Below are 19900 nucleotides of genomic sequence, written 5' to 3'. Positions count from 1 at the left end.
ACAAAGTTGTGGAAAATGGCTTAAGGACGACAAAGTCAAGGTATTGGAGTGGCCATCACAAAGCCCTGACCTCATCCTATAGAACATTTGTGGGCAGAACTGAAAAAGCGTGTGTGCGAGCAAGGAGGCCTACAAACCTGACTCAGTTACATCAGCTCTGTCAGGAGGAATGGGCCAAAATTCACCCAACTTATTGTGGGAAGCTTGTGGAAGGCTACCTGAAATGTTTGACCCAAGTTAAACCATTTAAAAGGCAATGCTACCAAATACTAATTGACTATGTAAACTTCTGACCCACTGGGAATGTGATGAAAGAAATAAAAGCTGAAATAAATCCTTCTCTCTACTATTATTCTGACATTTCACATTCTTAAAATAAAGTGGTGATCCTGATTGACCTGAGACAGGGAATTTTTACTAGGATGAAATGTCAGGAATTGTGCAAAACTGAGTTTAAATGTATTTGGCTAAGGTGTATGTAAACCTCCGACTTCAACTGTATATGCAATGCACAGTATTGAACTAGCTAGATGTGGTGGGCTACGAGGCTCAACTCGGACCTGTGATCTTGTAGCTAGCTACCACTTACCAACCAATCAGCAGGTAGGACCTTACCTAATCCATTACTTAGTCTGGTAATAATGAATAAGTTCTGTTACACAAGTCTGAATCAATATTTCATTCTCATGCAATCTGTCAGAAACGGCAGTGAGCTCTCCAAACGGTCTGTTTAAATGTATTGTAGAAACAAGCTCCCCAGTGTCCTGTGCCCTGGAAATGCCCCCAAATGCCCCTCATTGCCCCTAAATTGCCAGTGTCTGTGTCTCTGCTCGTCCATAGTGACCTAACAGTCCCAGAGGAGGTCATGCCAGCCCCAGCTACCCCTAGGTGGTTGGTTTATTTCAGCTTCCTCTCCACCCTAACCAGGCCACCTCTCTCCCCTGAGCCCCTGGTCTGGAGGAGGACTGGATGTCTTCTAGGTGCTTATTGTGTTCATGTTGTGGAAAATTGTCTTGTTAGCAGTCTCATTTCATGGGTCTCTAACAATTTTGTCTTTGTCTGTCCTGGTGGTGATTGTAGAGGTGATTGTAGGCTGGTTTCGCCTGGGAGGTGATTTGATGGCCATCTTCACTGGTTAAGCCTAAAGTAGTGTTTCTTGTCATTTTATCCTGGGCACGCACCATCTATGAATATACCATTTTTAGCTGAACATTAATTAGATACTAATTGTCTGCCTCTGGTAAAGGCAACCAATTAATTGAAAGAGTCTTTGAATCATATTTCATCATTATTGTTAGACATATTTAATGGTACTAATTGGTTGAAATGACATTTTAAAGCCACCATCTTTCTTTTGGGGAATTGCCCTTAACTTCCACTATAGTCGTGACAATATGCACCACAGCCTTTCTGGCATTATGGCTTAATAGTGGTTTGTAAAGTGGGGTCGTGGGGAAATTGCAGTGGGGTCGCCACACAGGTTTGAATACCACTGAACATTACTAGGTGTACCAGGCTATTATGTGGTGGCATTTTATTGTTTTGGGCGACTTCAACACTATGCCCTGTGTAGTTAAGTATCATCATCATAACACTGTTCTCTGCCCTGTTCATGACCATAGAAAGAGAACTAATTCGAATTATATGTTCATGACACTTTAATGCTGTGCCTGTGGAATGAAGTTGAGTCTCTTTAACGAAATGTCCTCGGGATTTTAATGAAGAGGGATTTCTCGGCTTAGTTGGAGAGTGATGCTCGACTCACAGTTGTTGCGAGCAGCTTCTTACCTTGTCTGTGGCCCAAGCGAATATATCATGGGCAGCCATCCATTCTGTAGGAGAAAGACTTCGCTGTTACACCCCTCCAATCAAAATAGAATGTGTGTGTGCTATCCAAGCGTAAGGTACGGTATGAATTAGGAATGGGAAGGCCGTCAGGTAGCCTTTACTTTAAACAAAAAAGTAATTGAAGGTTTCCTCGATCTTTGATATATTATTTACAACCCTGTCTATTTTTCTTTCAATTGGAAAAGGTTTGTGTGTGTGTGTGTGTGTGTGTGTCTGTGTGTGTCTGTGTGTGTGGTTGTCTGATATAGGGGTCTGTCTCCACAGTGAACTCACACTGCTCTGCAGATTGCCTGTCAGCCAGTGAGCTGAATGGGCCTGCAGCATCTGTTATCTCAAGTAATGCCACAGTCCGAATGCACGCACACACACACACACACACACATGCTCATTAAAACAGGCATATGAGCCCATGTTTAGACAGATTTGAAAAAAGGACAACATTCCAACTATGCCGTAGTGGAATCCTTTGTCCTGACTTTCCCTTCGGTGTTCCTCCATTAATTGTCAACAGTGTTACTGTGAATGTATCAGCTTGGCAGCCATATTGAAAGCTAAGCAATGCTTTCATGATTGGTTGTTATTTCTGCTTCTTCTGTACACATAGACAAGGGAACCTGAAAGAAGAACATGACAAAAACGAGAATGATTTGGAACAAAATGATTGATGAGGTGAAATGTTAAGTTATTACACACACACACACACACACACACACACACACACACACACACACACGCACACACACACACACACACACACACACACACACGTCTGTCTCAGTCACAGGCTTTTTGGTAGCCCAGTGTGAAAGTCTGTCATAGATAAAGCAGTATTTTATCATCGTTGCTCAACTCGCTATGCCAAGAAACAGGGCTTTGCTAGCCAGGCAGAAACAGGGCTTAGCTAGCCAGGCAGAAACAGGGCTTAGCTAGCCAGGCAGAAACAGGGCTTAGCTAGCCAGGCAGAAACAGGGCTTAGCTAGCCAGGCAGAAACAGGCTATAGGCCTACTATCAACACAGTACATTTGTCATGTAATTTATTTGTTTTGTTGCAAGGTTCATTTCTCAATCACATAAAGGATATAGAGAAAGAAAAAACCTGTCGCAGTTCATAGTTTTCACCTCAGGTTGAAATATTTACTTAATTGTTTTCTCCCTCTCTCTTTCTTATCTTCCTTCTTCTTAGTCCCTCAATCTGACTCACCCTCTCTCTCTATTTCCCTATGGTGCTCCTCTTCCTCCACTCTCCTCTCCCTCTATTTCCTTATGGTGCTCCTCTTCCTCCACTCTCCTCTCCCTCTATTTCCCTATGGTGCTCCCCTTCCTCCACTCTCCTCTCCCTCTATTTCCCTATGGTGCTCCTCTTCCTCCACTCTCCTCTCCCTCTATTTCCCTATGGTGCTCCCCTTCCTCCACTCTCCTCTCCCTCTATTTCCCTATGGTGCTCCTCTTCCTCCACTCTCCTCTCCCTCTATTTCCCTATGATTCTCCTCTTCCTCCACTCTCCTCTCCCTCTATTTCCCTATGGTGCTCCTCTTCCTCCACTCTCCCCTCTCTCTATTTCCCTATGATTCTCCTCTTCCTCCACTCTCCTATCCCTCTATTTCCCTATGATTCTCCTCTTCCTCCACTCTCCTCTCCCTCTATTTCCCTATGATTATCCTCTTCCTCCACTCTCCTCTCTCTCTATTTCCCTATGGTGCTCCTCTTCCTCCACTCTCCTCTCTCTTTGTTTCCCTATGGTGCCCCTCTTACTGAACTGTTGGAACTAGAAGCACAAGCATTTAGCTAATGTGACCAATAAAATTTGATTTGATTTGATTACATGTATGTGTGTGTGAATCTACAGTTAACCATACCTTGAGTTAGAGCCGCGCGATATGGCCAAAATATCATATCATGGTATTTTAAACAAATTGGATGGTATTTTATCTTCCTTCTTCTTAGTCCCTCCATCTGACTCACCCTCTCTCTCTATTTCCCTATGGTGCTCCTCTTCCTCCACTCTCCTCTCCCTCTATTTCCCTATGGTGCTCCTCTTCCTCCACTCTCCTCTCCCTCTATTTCCCTATGGTGCTCCCCTTCCTCCACTCTCCTCTCCCTCTATTTCCCTATGGTGCTCCTCTTCCTCCACTCTCCTCTCCCTCTATTTCCCTATGGTGCTCCTCTTCCTCCACTCTCCTCTCCCTCTATTTCCCTATGATTCTCCTCTTCCTCCACTCTCCTCTCCCTCTATTTCCCTATGATTCTCCTCTTCCTCCACTCTCCTCTCCCTCTATTTCCCTATGGTGCTCCTCTTCCTCCACTCTCCCCTCTCTCTATTTCCCTATGATTCTCCTCTTCCTCCACTCTCCTATCCCTCTATTTCCCTATGATTCTCCTCTTCCTCCACTCTCCTCTCCCTCTATTTCCCTATGATTATCCTCTTCCTCCACTCTCCTCTCTCTCTATTTCCCTATGGTGCTCCTCTTCCTCCACTCTCCTCTCTCTTTGTTTCCCTATGGTGCCCCTCTTACTGAACTGTTGGAACTAGAAGCACAAGCATTTAGCTAATGTGACCAATAAAATTTGATTTGATTTGATTACATGTATGTGTGTGTGAATCTACAGTTAACCATACCTTGAGTTGGAGCCGCGCGATATGGCCAAAATATCATATCATGGTATTTTAAACAAATTGGATGGTATTTTACAGTATTTCATGTTTTCGAATAATAACAGTTCCAAATTTGCATGAACTTCTTATGGCTGCAGGGGCAGTATTGAGTAGCTTGGATGAAAGGTGCCCAGAGTAAATGGCCTGCTCCTCAGTCCCAGTTGCTAATATATGCATATTATTATTAGTATTGGATAGAAAACACTCTGACGTTTCTAAAACTGTTTGAATGATGTCTGTGAGTATAACAAAACTCATATGGCAGGCAAAAACCTGAGAAGAAATCCAAACAGGAAGTGAGAAATCTGAGGTTGGTCGATTTTCAACCCAGCCCCTATTGAATTCACAGTGGGATATAGATGAAGTTGCACTTCCTAGGGCTTCCACTAGATGTCAACCGTCTTTAGAAACTTGAATGAGGCTTCTACTGTGTTGTGGGGCTGAATACGAGCTGAATGAGTCAGGTTACTGGCAGAGAGCCATTTCCTGGTCATTTCCTGGCACATTTCACATGATATCGACCTGCGTTCCATGGCTTCTCTACACACAAAGGAATTCTCCGGTTGGAACGTTATTGAAGATTTATGATAAAAACATCCTAAAGATTGATTCTATACTTAGTTTGAAATGTTTCTAAGACTTGCAATATAACTTTTTGAAGTTTTTGTCCGAAGTTATGCGGGACCTGCACGAGCGTTTGGATTTGTATACCTGAGCCCTAACAAAAGTAGCTACTTGGACATAAATAATGGACATTATCGAGCAAATCAAGCATTTATTGTGGAACTAGGATTCCTGGGAGTGCATTCAGATGAAGATCATCAAATGGTAGTAGCAGGGTAGCCTAGTGGTTAGAGCGTTGGACTAGTAACCGGAAGGTTGCAAGTTCAAACCCCCGACTTGACAAGGTACAAATCTGTCGTTCTGCCCCTGAATAGGCAGTTAACCCACTGGTCCTAGGCCGTCATTGAAAATAAGAATTTGTTCTTAACTGACTTGCCTATTTAAATAAAAAGGTAAGGGAATCTTTACGTTATTTCTGGTTTCTGTTGACTCCAACCTGGCGGTTAATTGTATTTATTTTCTGGGTGCCGTCTCAGATTATTGCATTGTTTGCTTTTTCCGTAAAGTTTTTTTGAAATCTGACACAGCGGTTGCATTAACTTAATTTTATCTCTATTTGTGCTTTTTGTGACTCCTCTCTTTGGCTGCAAAAATGGCTGTGTTTTTCTGTGGCTTGGTGGTGACCAAACATAATCGTTTGTGGTGCTATTTGAAATTGGACGCTGTGGTGGGGTTAACAACAATATTACCTTTAAAACGGTATAAGATACATGTATGTTCGAGGAATTTTAATTATGAGATTTCTGTTGTTTTGAACTTGGCGCCCTGCACTTTCACTGGCTGTTGTCATATCGATCCCGTTAACGGGATTGCAGCCCTAAGCATTAATGGTAGTGTGTGACTCTAGGTTGGCAACACATATATTCTAAGTGATTTCAAAAGGGCTTTCTCCATTCTCATTGTTTTATGCTGTTCATTTCATCTTCAACCAAAAATCATTTTCAGCATTTTTATCAATTTCTGCATTTCCTATAGTCATTTGAGATCATTTCCACACTGCCACATTGGGCTGCACAATCTGGGCAGCACAAGCTAGGCCTTCTTTTTAACCAAATGTTGCAATTGTGATTTGGCTTGCGATTGAGAGCAAAACACTTGAGTGAATCATTCTATTCATGGAAATAGAATGATTATTCTAATTCTATTTTTTATTTTATTTCACCTTTATTTAACCAGTTAGGGCAGTTGAGAGCAAGTTCTCATTTACAACTGCGACCTGGCCAAGATAAAGCAAAGCAATGTGACACAAACAACAACACAGAGTTACACATGGAATAAACAAACATACAGTCAATAATACAATAGAGAAAGTCTATATACAGTGTGTGCAAATGAGGTAAGATAAGGGGGGTGAGGCAATAAATAGGCCATAGTGGCAAAAATGTTACAGTATGGCAAATTAAACACTGGGGTGATAGATGTGCAGAAGATGAGTGTGCAAGTAGCAGTACTGGGGTGCAAAGGAGCAAAATAAATAAAATAAATAACAATATCGTGCACATGCTACGGGTGGGTGCTGCTATGGTGACCAGTGAGCTGAGATAAGGCGGGGTTTTACCTAGCAATGACTTATAGATGACCTGGAGCCAGTGGGTTTGGCGACAGATATGAAGCGAGGGACAGCCAACGAGAGCATACAGGTCGCAGTGGTGGGTAGTATATGGGGCTTTGGTGACAAAACGGATGGCACTGTGATAGACTACATCCAATTTTCTGAGTAGAGTGTTGGAGGCTATTTTGTAAAGGACATCGCTGAAGTCAGGGATCGGTAGGATAGTCAATTTTACTAGGGTATGTTTGGCAGCATGAGTGAAGGATGCTTTGTTGCGAAATAGGAAGCCGATTCTAGATTTAATTTTGGATTGGAGATGCTTAATGTAAGTCTGGAAGGAGAGTTTACAGTCTAACCAGACACCTAGGTATTTGTAATTGTCCACATATTCTAGATTAGAACCGTCCAGGGTAGTGATGCTGGACGGGCGGGTAGGTGCGGGCAGCGATCGGTTGAAGAGCATGCATTTAGTTTTGCTTGCATTTAAGAGCAGTTGGAGGCCATGGAAGGAGAGTTGTATGGCATTGAAGCTCGTCTGGAGGTTAGTTAATACAGTTTCCAAAGAAGTGCCAGAAGTATACAGAATGGTGTCGTCTGCGTAGAGGTGGATCAGAGAATCACTAGCAGCAAGAGCGGCATCATTGATGTATACAGAGAAGAGAGACGGCCCGAGGTCTGAACCCTGTGGCACCCCCATAGAGACTGCCAGAGGTCCAGAGGTATAGGTAGAATATAATTGTGGGCACTTTTAATACAGTGTTGTTTGACATGACAACGAATGAAAATGCCAGGGAGGAGTTATTGTGACAGGGTAGGAACTAATGTGTTGATAAGTGTTTCCTAGGAGTCCTTATAATATTTGGTTACATTTAATGTGCTACTTCATGTAGCTAACATATTCATGCTTTGCATATTCCTCTTTGATTTAGAAGATACTGTTGCACAAACAACATGATGATTTAGGTCTAAACCATCACTGGTATTATCAGGAAATACAGCTAATTACGTTTGCTCTGATTCAGTACATTTATTAGCTAGCTAGCCAGCTAAAGAGCGATTAGCATTAGAGGCTAACACAATTTAGGCCCAACTTGCTAATAAAAATACAAACTAGCTGTTTGCAGATATAAGAAACAGAAAACAATAGTGTAATTATAAAACACTAGTGGATTTATATAAAGAAGCAAAGTGAAAACAGCATCGTTGTCATCAACATTGTTGCATGTGCTACATTGACCATGCAGACTGAACACGTGTCCCCTGGTGGAGGAACAACAAATGCGCTCCTTAAGTGACAGGGGGCGGGGCTAGGTCTGTGTGGAAAGCAGCATGGAGAGAGAGATGACTCAAGCAGCGAATTAAACTATAAAAATGGATGTTACACACGGCGTATCACATTTAACAAACCAAACATTGAAATACCGTTATAGAAGGTAAAGTAAAAACCCAAGCCGGTCCGTGCATCAATACCGGTATATCGTAGAATACGGTATAGCACCCAGTCCTACCTTGAGAAAAGAACCGTATTGGTTTGACTCCTTGACTACCCATTTGAACTGTATTCTGGGTAACCAGACTAATAAATGTTGTTGTGGGTGGCACTTCTAACATCACCCATTGGTCTCATTGTTGAATAGCAGAATTACTGTATATGCAGCAATAATACGATGTTGTTCTGATTTCTGTAAAGTAGAGGTCTTGGGTTACTGTGAAGTGTACACTTGTCAAAGTGCTGGCTTTGACTCCTGTGAAGTGTACACTTGTCTCCACTCAGCTTGACTCTTCTGCACCAGATGTTGGCATGAGCTGAACATCTCTTTTGCGTTCGTAAGTTTGCTTTCCATCAGTAATTGTAGCACACACACACACACACACACATATATATACACACACACACACACACACACACACACACAAACAAACAGTAGCTTCTGCCTCTGTCTCTCCCATTTCGTCACAAGAGTTGCACTCATCTAGAAAAGCGTTATTGCGATGGTGAAAAGAGCCTAATCATTTGTGAGCAGTGTAATCACCTCTGGAGCATTAAGTTACACTATCTGATGTAGGAGGCGTGTCTGTGAACCCATTCAGACATCCCTGTCTGTAATGTGGCGATGAACAGACAGGATATTGGCATCCTGATGAAGCAGTACAGCCAAAGTGGGAACATTTGTCCTCCAGGTTCCAGTTTCAAAGGTTTAAGAAATCATTTAGATGTTTCTGAGAAGCCCTAGTTTATAAACTAGTTGGTGGGACTATCACTAACTGTTTTGATCTCATGATGGTCAGTTATTTACAGTTATCTAGGGTCATCTGTTACCTGTAGTGGTTCATATGAGCAATTACATTATACTCCACTTAGCCTTTAAAATGACAAACTAATGAAGAGGAGAATTATTGTAGCTGCGTAGCACAGAGAAGGTTAAAATGGTAATGTATGCAGGGTGGCATTTCCCAGCTCCACCGTGTGCCCCCGTGGGTCCTCCATTCTGCACGAGAGTCATATGAGAAAAGGCTAACGTTGATTAGCCTCAGGGAAACTACCTCTAACCCGCAGCCTGCGCTCTGACTGCCTAATGTGGAGGTGGGAATGTGAAATAATATTGAATTATATTATGTGATATGAATGAAATCAAACCCAGTGGCCACCAATGGGAGGAGTGAAGAGGAGGAACTGAGGAGAAATGTGGGATGCTAATGTGGGCTTGGTTGGTTATTCTGTGTGGGTCACGGACCTATGTTGAAGAAGGGAGAGAAAGATGAGAGACATGAGAGAAAAATATATACACACCTCTCGCTCTCACCCTCCCTCTGCATCCGTTCCAGACAGCGTTGGAGCCTGGTTAGTCCCACTGGGTTTCAGGGAGATACCTCTGGGACAGTCGCTTAACATTTTTGGGCCGTCTGAAGTGCTTGCTGTAAAATCAGGTCTCTCTCCCTCAATGTTGGCACCATGGCAACACAACAATGAGGCTGAAGTGTGGTAGAGTCATTGAGCTTCACCGCACCAGAAGTACTCGGAAAAAGTGTATTTTTAGAGAGCAGCCATTTAACAGGCTTGTCTTGAGAAATGCAATTATCTGAGCTACTGTATGTTTGGGTGATAACACGCGTGGTGGAATAACTTATCTTGTCAAAGTAGACCCTCCTTTCTTTTCCCATATCTCCTCCTCTCTTCTCCTCTCCTCTCTCCCTCTCTTCATCTTAGACACCCTGCTCCTCCTCTCCTCTCTCCCTCTCTTCATCTTAGACACCCTGCTCCTCCTCTCCTCTCTCTTCATCTTAGAGACCGTGCTCCTCCTCTCCTCTCCTCTCCTCTCCTCTCCTCTCCTCTCCTCTCCTCTCCTCTCCTCTCCTCTCCTCTCCTCTCTCTTCATCTTAGAGACTCTCCTCTCCTCTCCTCTCCTCTCCTCTCCTCTCCTCTCCTCTCCTCTCCTCTCCTCTCCTCTCCTCTCCTCTCCTCTCCTCTCTCTTCATCTTAGAGACCCTCCTCTCCTCTCCTCTCCTCTCCTCTCCTCTCCTCTCCTCTCCTCTCCTCTCCTCTCTCTTCATCTTGGAGACTCTCCTCTCCTCTCCTCTCCTCTCCTCTCTCTTCATCTTAGAGACTCTCCTCTCCTCTCCTCTCCTCTCCTCTCCTCTCCTCTCCTCTCCTCTCTCTTCATCTTAGAGACTCTCCTCTCCTCTCCTCTCCTCTCTCTTCATCTTAGAGACCCTCCTCTCCTCTCCTCTCCTCTCCTCTCTCTTCATCTTGGAGACTCTCCTCTCCTCTCCTCTCCTCTCCTCTCCTCTCCTCTCTCTTCATCTTAGAGACTCTCCTCTCCTCTCCTCTCCTCTCCTCTCCTCTCCATCTTAGAGACCCTGCACTTCTCTCCTCTCTTCTCCTCTCCTCTCCTCTCCTCTCCTCTCCTCTCCTCTCCTCTCCTCTCCTCTCCTCTCCTCTCCTCTCTCTTCATCTTAGAGACCCTGCTCTCCTCTCCTCTCCTCTCCTCTCCTCTCTCTTCATCTTAGAGACTCTCCTCTCCTCTTCTCTCCTCTCCTCTCCTCTCCTCTCTCTTCATCTTAGAAACCCTGCTCCTCCTCTCCTCTCTCCTCTCTCCCTCTCTTCATCTTAGAGACCCTGCTCCTTATTTCATCTCCTCTCCTCTCCTCTCCTCTCTCTTCATCTTAGAGACCCTGCTCCCCCTCTCCTCTTTCCCTCTCTTCATCTTAGAGACCCTACTTCCCCTCTCCTCTTTCTCTATCTTCATCTTAGAGACCCTGCTCCCCCTCTCCTCTCTCCCTCTCTTCATCTTAGAGACCCTTCATCCTCCTCTCCTCTCTCCCTCTCTTCATCTTAGAGACCCTGCTCCTCCTCTCCTCTCTCTCTCTCTTCATCTTAGAGACCCTGCTCCTCCTCTCCTCTCTCCCTATCTTCATCTTAGAGACCCTGTCTCCTCTCTCCTCTCCTCTCTCCACTCTCCTCTCCCCTCTCTCCCGTGTCCTCTCTCCTGTCTCCTCTCTCATCTCTCCTCTCTTCTTCTCCCTTCCTCTCTCCACCCCACTCTTCCTCTCTCCTCTCTTCTTCTCTCCTCTCCTCTCCACTCTGCCACTCTTCCACTCTTCCTTTCTCCTCTCCTCTCCTCTCTCCTCTCTCCTCTCTTCCTCCTCTCCTCTCTCCTCTCTTCCTCCTCTCCTCTCTCCTCTACTCTCTAATCTCACCTCCTCTCTCCTCTCCTCTCTCATCTCTCCTCTCCTCTCTCCTCTCTCAACCTCTCTTCCTCTCCTTCTCTCTTCCTCTCTCTTCTGCTCTCCTTTCTACATTTTTCCTCTACTTTTCCACTCTTCCTGTCTCCTCTCTCCTCTCCTCTCTCCACTCTCCTCTCTCCTCTCTCCTGTGTCCTCTCTCCTGTCTCCTCTCATCTCTCCTCTCTTCCTCTCTCCTCTCTTCCTCCCTTCCTCTCTCCTCTCCACTCTTCCTCTCTCCTCTCTTCTCCTCTCTTCTTCTCTCCTCTTCTCTCCTCTCCTCTCCACTCTTCCACTCTTCCTCTCGCCTCTCTTCTCATCTCCTCTCTCCTCTCTTCCTCCTCTCCTCTCTTCCTCCCTTCCTCACTCCTCTCCACTCTTCCTCTCTCCTCTCTTCTCCTCTCTTCCTCTCCTCTCCTCTCCTCCACTCTTCCTCTCGCCTCTCTTCTCATCTCCTCTCTCCTCTCTTCCTCCTCTCCTCTCTTCCTCTCTTCACTTATCTCTCCTCCTCTATCCTCTCATCTCTCATCTCCTCTCCTCTCGTCTCTCTCTCCTCCCATCTCTCTTCCTCTCTTCCTCTCCCTTCTCCTCTCCTTTCTACACTTCCCTCTCTCTACTTTTCCACTCTTCCTCTCTCCTCTCTCCTCTCCTCCTCTCTTCCTCCCTTCCTCCATTCCTCTCTCCTCTCTACTCTTCCTCTCTCCTCTCTTCTCCTCTCTTCTCTCCTCTCCTCTCCTCTTCACTCCTCCTCTCTTCATCCCTTCCCTCTCCTCTCCTCTCCACTCTTCCACTCTTCCTCTCTCCTCCTCTCCTCTCCTCTCTTCATCCTCTCCTCTCTCCTCTCTTCCTCCTCTCCTCTCTTCCTCTCCTCACTCATCTCTCCTCCTCTCTCCTCTCCTCCTCTCTCCTCTCCATCTTTTCCTCTGTTATCTAATCATGTTCAATCTCCTCTCCTCTCCTTTGGTCTAGAGGATGTAAGTAAAAAGATAGGAGTGCAATATTTTTAATGCTATGTTCCTATACTTTTCATTATTCTACTGGCTTTCAACCCAGAGGCTTTGTCCTATTGGTCTCTCTTGTATCTTCTTCCTGACCTGCATAATGGACCTGTTGCTCCAAGGTTCGTTCCCTCCTCTGTGACTCAGCCATGGAGAATATGAATGCAACGGCCTTATAAACTGAGCACCATTAACTTAACCAAACACCTGGAGCAGAATCTGAAAGAAGGTGCACTGTGATCAACCAGATGTTCAACAGACTCACTAGATCTCCCCGTCGGTATGTTGGATAAAGTTCTGATAACAGGTGTTCATCCTGGCACTGTGGAGTCAGACATGACCAGATCCCCTCCTATCTACTCTTTCTGTGCAATGTTGCATTCTGGGTAGGTGCCAGAGCTAGAGAATAAGGCAGATGTTGCTATGGTGACCATGGAACATCTGTCTGGAGCTACTAAATGGGCTGGTAATGTTTTCACAACCTTTTCACCAGCCGGTGAGAGAGAGAGAGCCTGCTCTCAGGGAGAGATGGAGTGCAAAAGTGGCCCCTTTAGAAAATGTGTTTATTTTGTTCAATTAGGTACATTACAATTTTCCCTTTGTTAAATAAATGGTTTGTTTTGAAAGTCAGTGCAGTTGGACAGGTGTGGTCTGATGTCTAATACGTGGTACATTGGATCAAAGGGATTCATTGAAGGGTTATTCCATGTGAAAATGAGACAAAAATGTCCAACAACAACAAAACATTTCCTTTCTATTGTTGGGAGAATCTAGAACACAGAGAGGCCTTTACTCTAGCCTTGTGCCACATGCCAGACCTCTAGATTCCCCTCTATAGGAGACACATGGCTATTACAAGAGACTACCTGTACTCTGACACAAGCTGGCACATGAAAAGGGCACAGGACAAAGCAGATAAATGACAGACGACTATTTGGTGTTGCCATTGTATTCCACCATCAGGGACCACATGATTTGAGACATAACACAATGAATCTTGAAAACAGAGCAAGGGACCCAATGTTGGCAGATATAATTTATAGTACGAACACAGCATTGATCCCTTATGGTATAAAACTGAAAGGGAAACACAATTGAGTGACACATTCTTTGAAATGGCCATCATGAATCCAGTAAAATGCTGACTTCAGTTCAGTCTGACACCCAGAAACAGACTGATACCAACACAGCTACCATCTTGGACACATGAACCCAGATCAATGTAAACTGAGTAGCACCAGAGGGATTCCTTGTCTGGGGGTTTCACAGAACAGACAAATGTGGTTGATTCAATTCAAGTGCATTTCTCCCTGAGTAGCAGCTTGCTCTCTGTCTGTTCTTCTACTATAGATCCTTCTATTGTTCTCTGTCTTACTGCCTGTTAGATCCTTCTATTGCTCTCTGTCTTACTGCCTGTTAGATCCTTCTATTGTTCTCTGTCTTACTGCCTGTTAGGTCCTTCTATTGTCCTCTGTCTTACTGCCTGTTAGATCATGCTATTGTTCTGTCTTACTGTCTGTTAGATCCTTCTATTGTCCTCAGTCTTACTGCCAGTTAGATCTTTCTATTGTTCTCTCTCTTACTGTCTGTTAGATCCTTCTATTGTCCTCTGTCTTACTGTCTGTTAGGTCCTTCTATTGTTCTCTCTCTTACTGTCTGTTAGATCCTTCTATTGTCCTCTGTCTTACTGTCTGTTAGGTCCTTCTATTGTTCTCTGTCTTACTGTCTGTTAGATCCTTCTATTGTTCTGTCTTACTGTCTGTTAGGTCCTTCTATTGTCCTCTGTCTTACTGCCTGTTAGATCTTTCTATTGTTCTCTCTCTTACTGTCTGTTAGATCCTTCTATTGTTCTCTCTCTTACTGTCTGTTAGATCCTTCTATTGTTCTCTGTCTTACTGTCTGTTAGGTCCTTCTATTGTTCTGTCTTACTGCCTGTTAGGTCTGTTAGTCTGGCACTAGATCTCAATACTTCTACTTAACAGCCAGATGGCACTGCCAAGAAAGACCTCTCAGCAGCCAATTAAAGCCTGCCTGAAGCTAAATTGCTGAACCAAAAAAAATGCAACATTAAAATATCAATAGATATCATTATTTCTTCATTGTGTCCATCTCCCCTCAGACAAACACTATCAGAATATACCAGTGGCAGTCGGTGCTATTTAAGATGAGGGAGGACAACATATATTTTTATGAGCATGGCCTTATTTCTATTGTAGCATATTGGATTTTATTTTAACTAAGCAAGTCAGTAAAGAACAAATTCTTATTTTCAATGACAGCCTAGGAACAGTGGGTAACTGCCTTGTTCAGGCAGAATGGCAGATTTTTACCTTGTCAGCTCTGGGATTTGATCTTCCAACCTTTCAGTTACAAGTCCAACCCTCTAACCACTTGCTACCTGTCATTCACATTCCATTCACCTAGCGCAATGTAACAGCAATAGGTTTAGGCTACTACATGATGCTCTAATTATCCCCATACCCATCATGAGGTTGCTACAACCTAGCCTATGAATTGAAGTTTTGAAGTGCAAAGGTTGCAAGAAATTTGAGTAATTGGATGACAGACAGAGACACATTAAATACCTCCTTGCACACTCTTGCCTTCATCTAGCGGATCTAGGGTGTTGTAATTAGTCCAACAGTTGCAAACAGTTTCCTTTGGACAGATTCAAGTATGTTTATCCCCATTTTGTTCCGTTTAATATATATTTTTTCAACAGAATTAATATACCACTGATCGGACGCGAATGTAACCGGTGCTATACTGCACCGCTGTAACACTGCATTGTGTTGGTTGATTGAGACTATAGACGTGGACTTTGGAGATCAGGTAGTTTTAATCAAGCAGAACTGACTCTGGCATCCTGCATCTGCATCCAAAAGGAAATAAAACATTTGTAGAGCACATCTGTTCTGAGAATCGTTGCCTCTTTCTACAACAGATGCACAATAGGAGGGACTGGGATCATTCGAGGAGCTAGCCATCGTTCACACATACAATAGCCTGCTAATACCTTAGCTAGCTATTAACCACATGTTGAATTCAGAATGTTGATATCATCCTAAAAAGTACAATTACACATGCATCTTAACAATACCATCCACTTATGAGTAACCTCTAAATATACATCATTATTCATGAACAAAACACTGTGTGTATGACGTTGTACTTAAAAGAATCAAACTTTTCTGAAGACAGAAAAAGCGTGCCTACCTCTCTCAGTGCATCAAAATGATTTGAGCACGAGCACGCAGGGCAAAACGTAAGTACACACTCCCCTTCTCCCAGGATGCAGGCATGCATAATAACAAATCAACACATTAATATATGAACCTGGTGTAACGGTTTTCTTGTGTCGGATCAAAACGCAGCGTGGTTATTATTCATGGTTCTTTAATAAAGAAACTATACATGAATAGACTAACAAAACCAAGAAATGTGAAAAACCAAAACAGCCCTATCTGATGCAAACACAGAGACAGGAACAATCACCCACAAACCCCAACACCAAACAGGCTACCTAAATATGGTTCCCAATCAGAGACAATGACTAACACCTGCCTCTGATTGAGAACCATATCAGGCCAAACACAGAAACAGACAAACTACACACACAACATAGAATGCCCACTCAGATCACACCCTGACCAAACAAAACATAGAAACATACAACACAAACTATGGTCAGGGTGTGACACCTGGTGAAATTTCTAAATTCACATAGTACTTTAACAACTGTTACAGAAACACATTTCACTCCCATATTTATTTATTTGACCTTTATTTAACTAGGCAAGTCAGTTAAGAACAAATTCTTATTTTTAATGACAGCCTAGGAACAGTGGGTTAACTACCTTGTTCTGGGGAAGAACAACAGATTTTTTACCTTGTCAGCTCTGGGATTTGATCTTGCAACCTCTCGGTTACTAGTCCAACACTCTAACCACTAGGCTACCTGCCGCCCCATATACAAACAGCATGATCATTTTGATCGTTGGATAATTCCTTCTCACATCTACGCTCTCTCCTTCTCTCACATTTCCCTTTGCTTGTGGACTTCAGTGCAAAAAAAAAAACATTCCAAGCTAAACCTTTATATCATAACTGCTACATACAGCCTACATCGTTATCACCTATTTAGCTAATGTCAAGTCAGCATAGCTAGTAGAAAACGAACGCATTAGTAAACCTGCTACAATCATGCTGTACAGTGTAGCAAGCAGTTTAGCAGTTACACCGGCAAACCCCGGTGGAAATAAACAAATTAAACCTAAAAAGCTTACCTTGACTTGGAAGAGTTCCAGTATTGGATAGCATAGCCAGCTAGCTAACATAGCATCCCTCTCTGCATTTGCTAGGTATATGAAAGTGAACGTTAAAAGAAATATGACATATAGTTTACTCTCTCTGTCTCTTTCTCGCTCTCTTCGATTATAATCACAGCCGTATATATTCCCCCCCCCAAGCAGACACATCGATGGCTCTGAACAAACTTTATTTGACTCTTTGCAAACTGGAAACCACATATCCTGAGGTTGCATTCATTGTAGCTGGGGATTTTAACAAGGCTAATCTGAAAACAAGACTCCCTAAATTGTATCAGCATGTCGATTGCGCAACCAGGGCTGGTAAAACCTTGGATCATTGCTATTCTAACTTCCACGACGCATATAAAGCCCTCCCCCGCCCTCCTTTCGGAAAAGCTGACCACGACTCCATTTTGTTGCTCCCTGCCTACAGACAGAAGCTAAAACAAGAAGCTCCTGCGCTCAGGTCTGTTCAACGCTGGTCCGACCAATCTGATTCCACGCTCCGGGACTGTTTCCATCACGTGGACTGGGATATGTTCCGCACTGCATCCAACAACAACATTGACGATTCGGTGAGCGAGTTCATTAGAACGTGCATTGAAGATGTCGTTCCCATAGCAACGATTAAAACATTCCCAAACCAGAAACTGTGGATTGATGGCAGCATTCGCGTAAAACTGAAAGCGAGAACCACTGCTTTTAACCAGGGCAAGGTGACCGGAAACATGACCGAATACAAACAGTGTAGCTATTCCCTCCGCAAGGCAATCAAACAAGCTAAGCGTCAGTATAGAGACAAAGTAGAGTCACGGACAAAGGATGACAAAGTCACGGACCAGGATGTCTTGCTCCCAGGCAGACTAAATAACTTTTTTTGCCCGCTTTGAGGACAATACAGTGCCACTGACACGGCCCGCAACCAAAACATGCGGACTCTCCTTCACTGCAGCTGACTTGAGTAAAACATTTAAACGTGTTAACCCTCGCAAGGCTGCAGGCCCCGACGGCATCCCCAGCCGCGCCCTCAGAGCATGCGCTGACCAGCTGGCTGGTTTGTTTACAGACATATTCAATCAATCCTTATCCCAGTCTGCTGTTCCCACATGCTTCAAGAGGGCCACCATTGTTCCTGTTCCCAGGAAAGCTAAGGTAACTGAGATAAACGACTACCGCCCCGTAGCACTCACTTCCGTCATCATGAAGTGCTTTGAGAGACTAGTCAAGGACCATATCACCTCCACCCTACCTGATGTAACGGATGTGAAATGGCTAGCTAGTTAGCGGTGGTGCGCGCTAAATAGCATTTCAATCAGTGACGTCACTTGCTCTGAGACCTTGAAGTAGTGGTTCCCCTTGCTCTGCAAGGGCCGCGGCTTTTGTGGAGCGATGGGTACCGATGCTTTGTGGGTGACTGTTGTTGATGAATCTCAACCACACTGCACACTGCCCTAACCCATCTGGACAAGAGGAATACCTTTGTGAGAATGCTGTTCATCGACTACAGCTCTGCATTTAACACCATAGTACCCTCCAAACTCGTCATCAAGCTCGAGACCCTGGGTCTCGACCCCGCCCTGTGCAACTGGGTACTGGACTTCCTGACGGGCCGCCCCCAAGTGGTGAGGGTAGGTAACAACATCTCCACCCCGCTGATCCTCAACACTGGGGCCCCACAAGGGTGCGTTCTGAGCCCTCTCCTGTACTCCCTGTTCGGCCACGACTGCGTAGCCAAGCACGCATCCAACTCAATCATCAAGTTTGCGGAAGACACTACAGTGGTAGGCTTGATTACCAACAATGCCTACAGGGAGGAGGTGAGGGCCCTCGGAGTGTGGTGTCAGGAAAATAACCTCACACTCAACGTCAACAAAACAAAGGAGATGATTGTGGCTTTCAGGAAACAGTAGAGGGAGCACCCCCCTATCCACATCGATGAGACAGTAGTGGAGAGGGTAGTAAGTTTTAAGTTCCTCGGCGTACACATCACAGACAAACTGAATTGGTCCACCCACACAGACAGCATCGTGAAGAAGGCACAGCATCGCCTCTTCAACCTTAGGAGGCTAAATAAATTTGGCTTGTCACCAAAAGCTCTCACAAACTTCGATGAAGAAGGCTGCACAGTACTGTCTTTTATCGATGGCGGTTATGATATCGTTTAGGACCTTGAGCGTAGCTGAGGTGCACCCATGACCAGCTCGGAAACCAGATTGAATAGTGGAGAAGGTACGGTGGGATTCGAAATGGTCTGTGATCTGTTTATTAACTTGACTTTTGAAGATTTTATAAAGGCAGGGCAGGATGGATATACAGTGGGGAGAACAAGTATTTGATTCACTGCCGATTTTGCAGGTTTTACTCCTTACAAAGCATGTAGATGTATGTCATTTTTATCATAGGTACACTTCAACTGTGAGAGACGGAATCTAAAACAAAATCCAGAAAATCACATTGTATGCTTTTTAAGTAATTAATTTGAATTTTATTGCATGACATAAGTATTTGATACATCAGAAAAGCAGAACTTAATATTTGGTACAGAAACCTTTGTTTGCAATTACAGAGATCATGTGTTTCCTGTAGTTCTTGATCAGGTTTGCACACACTGCAGCAGGGATTTTGGCCCACTCCTCCATACAGACCTCCAGATCCTTCAGGTTTCGGGGCTGTCGCTGTGCAATACGGACTTTCAGCTCCCTCCAACAATTTTATATTGTGTTCAGGTCTGGAGACTGGCTAGGCCACTCCAGGACCTTGAGATGCTTCTTACGGAGCCACTCCTTAGTTGCCCTGGCTGTGTGTTTCGGGTCGTTGTCAAGCTGGAAGACCCAGCCATGACCCATCTTCAATGGTCTTACTGAGGGAAGGAGGTTGTTGGCCAAGATCTCGCGATACATGGCCCCATCCATGCTCCCCTCAATACGGTGCAGTCGTCTTGTCCCCTTTGCATCTCCATGCTTCACGATTTGGATGGTGTTCTTGTGGTTGTACTCATCCTTCTTCTTCCTCCAAACACTGCGAGTGGAGTTTAGACCAAAAAGCTCTATTTTTGTCTCATCAGACCACATGACCTTCTCCCATTCCTCCTCTGGATCATCCAGATGGTCATTGGCAAACTTCAGACGGGCCTGGACATGCGCTGGCTTGAGCAGGGGGACCTTGCGTGCGCTGCAGGATTTTAATCCATGA

The 19900-nt window shown here is 44.4% G+C and overlaps 1 protein-coding gene across 3 annotated transcripts in view; it reads left to right on the top strand.

The window, feature by feature from the left end:
* Window positions 1-19900, top strand: part of LOC110534068 (copine-4) — an 85587-nt gene that overhangs the window by 25843 nt on the left and 39844 nt on the right. The window lies entirely within an intron of this gene.

This window comes from Oncorhynchus mykiss, chromosome 3 (assembly GCF_057628025.1).
Source record: "Oncorhynchus mykiss isolate SJ-2025 chromosome 3, ASM5762802v1, whole genome shotgun sequence".
NCBI classification, from domain to species: Eukaryota; Metazoa; Chordata; class Actinopteri; order Salmoniformes; family Salmonidae; genus Oncorhynchus; species Oncorhynchus mykiss.
The sequence above is the reverse complement of the archived record's forward strand: the minus strand, read 5'-3'. Positions and strand labels throughout refer to the sequence as shown.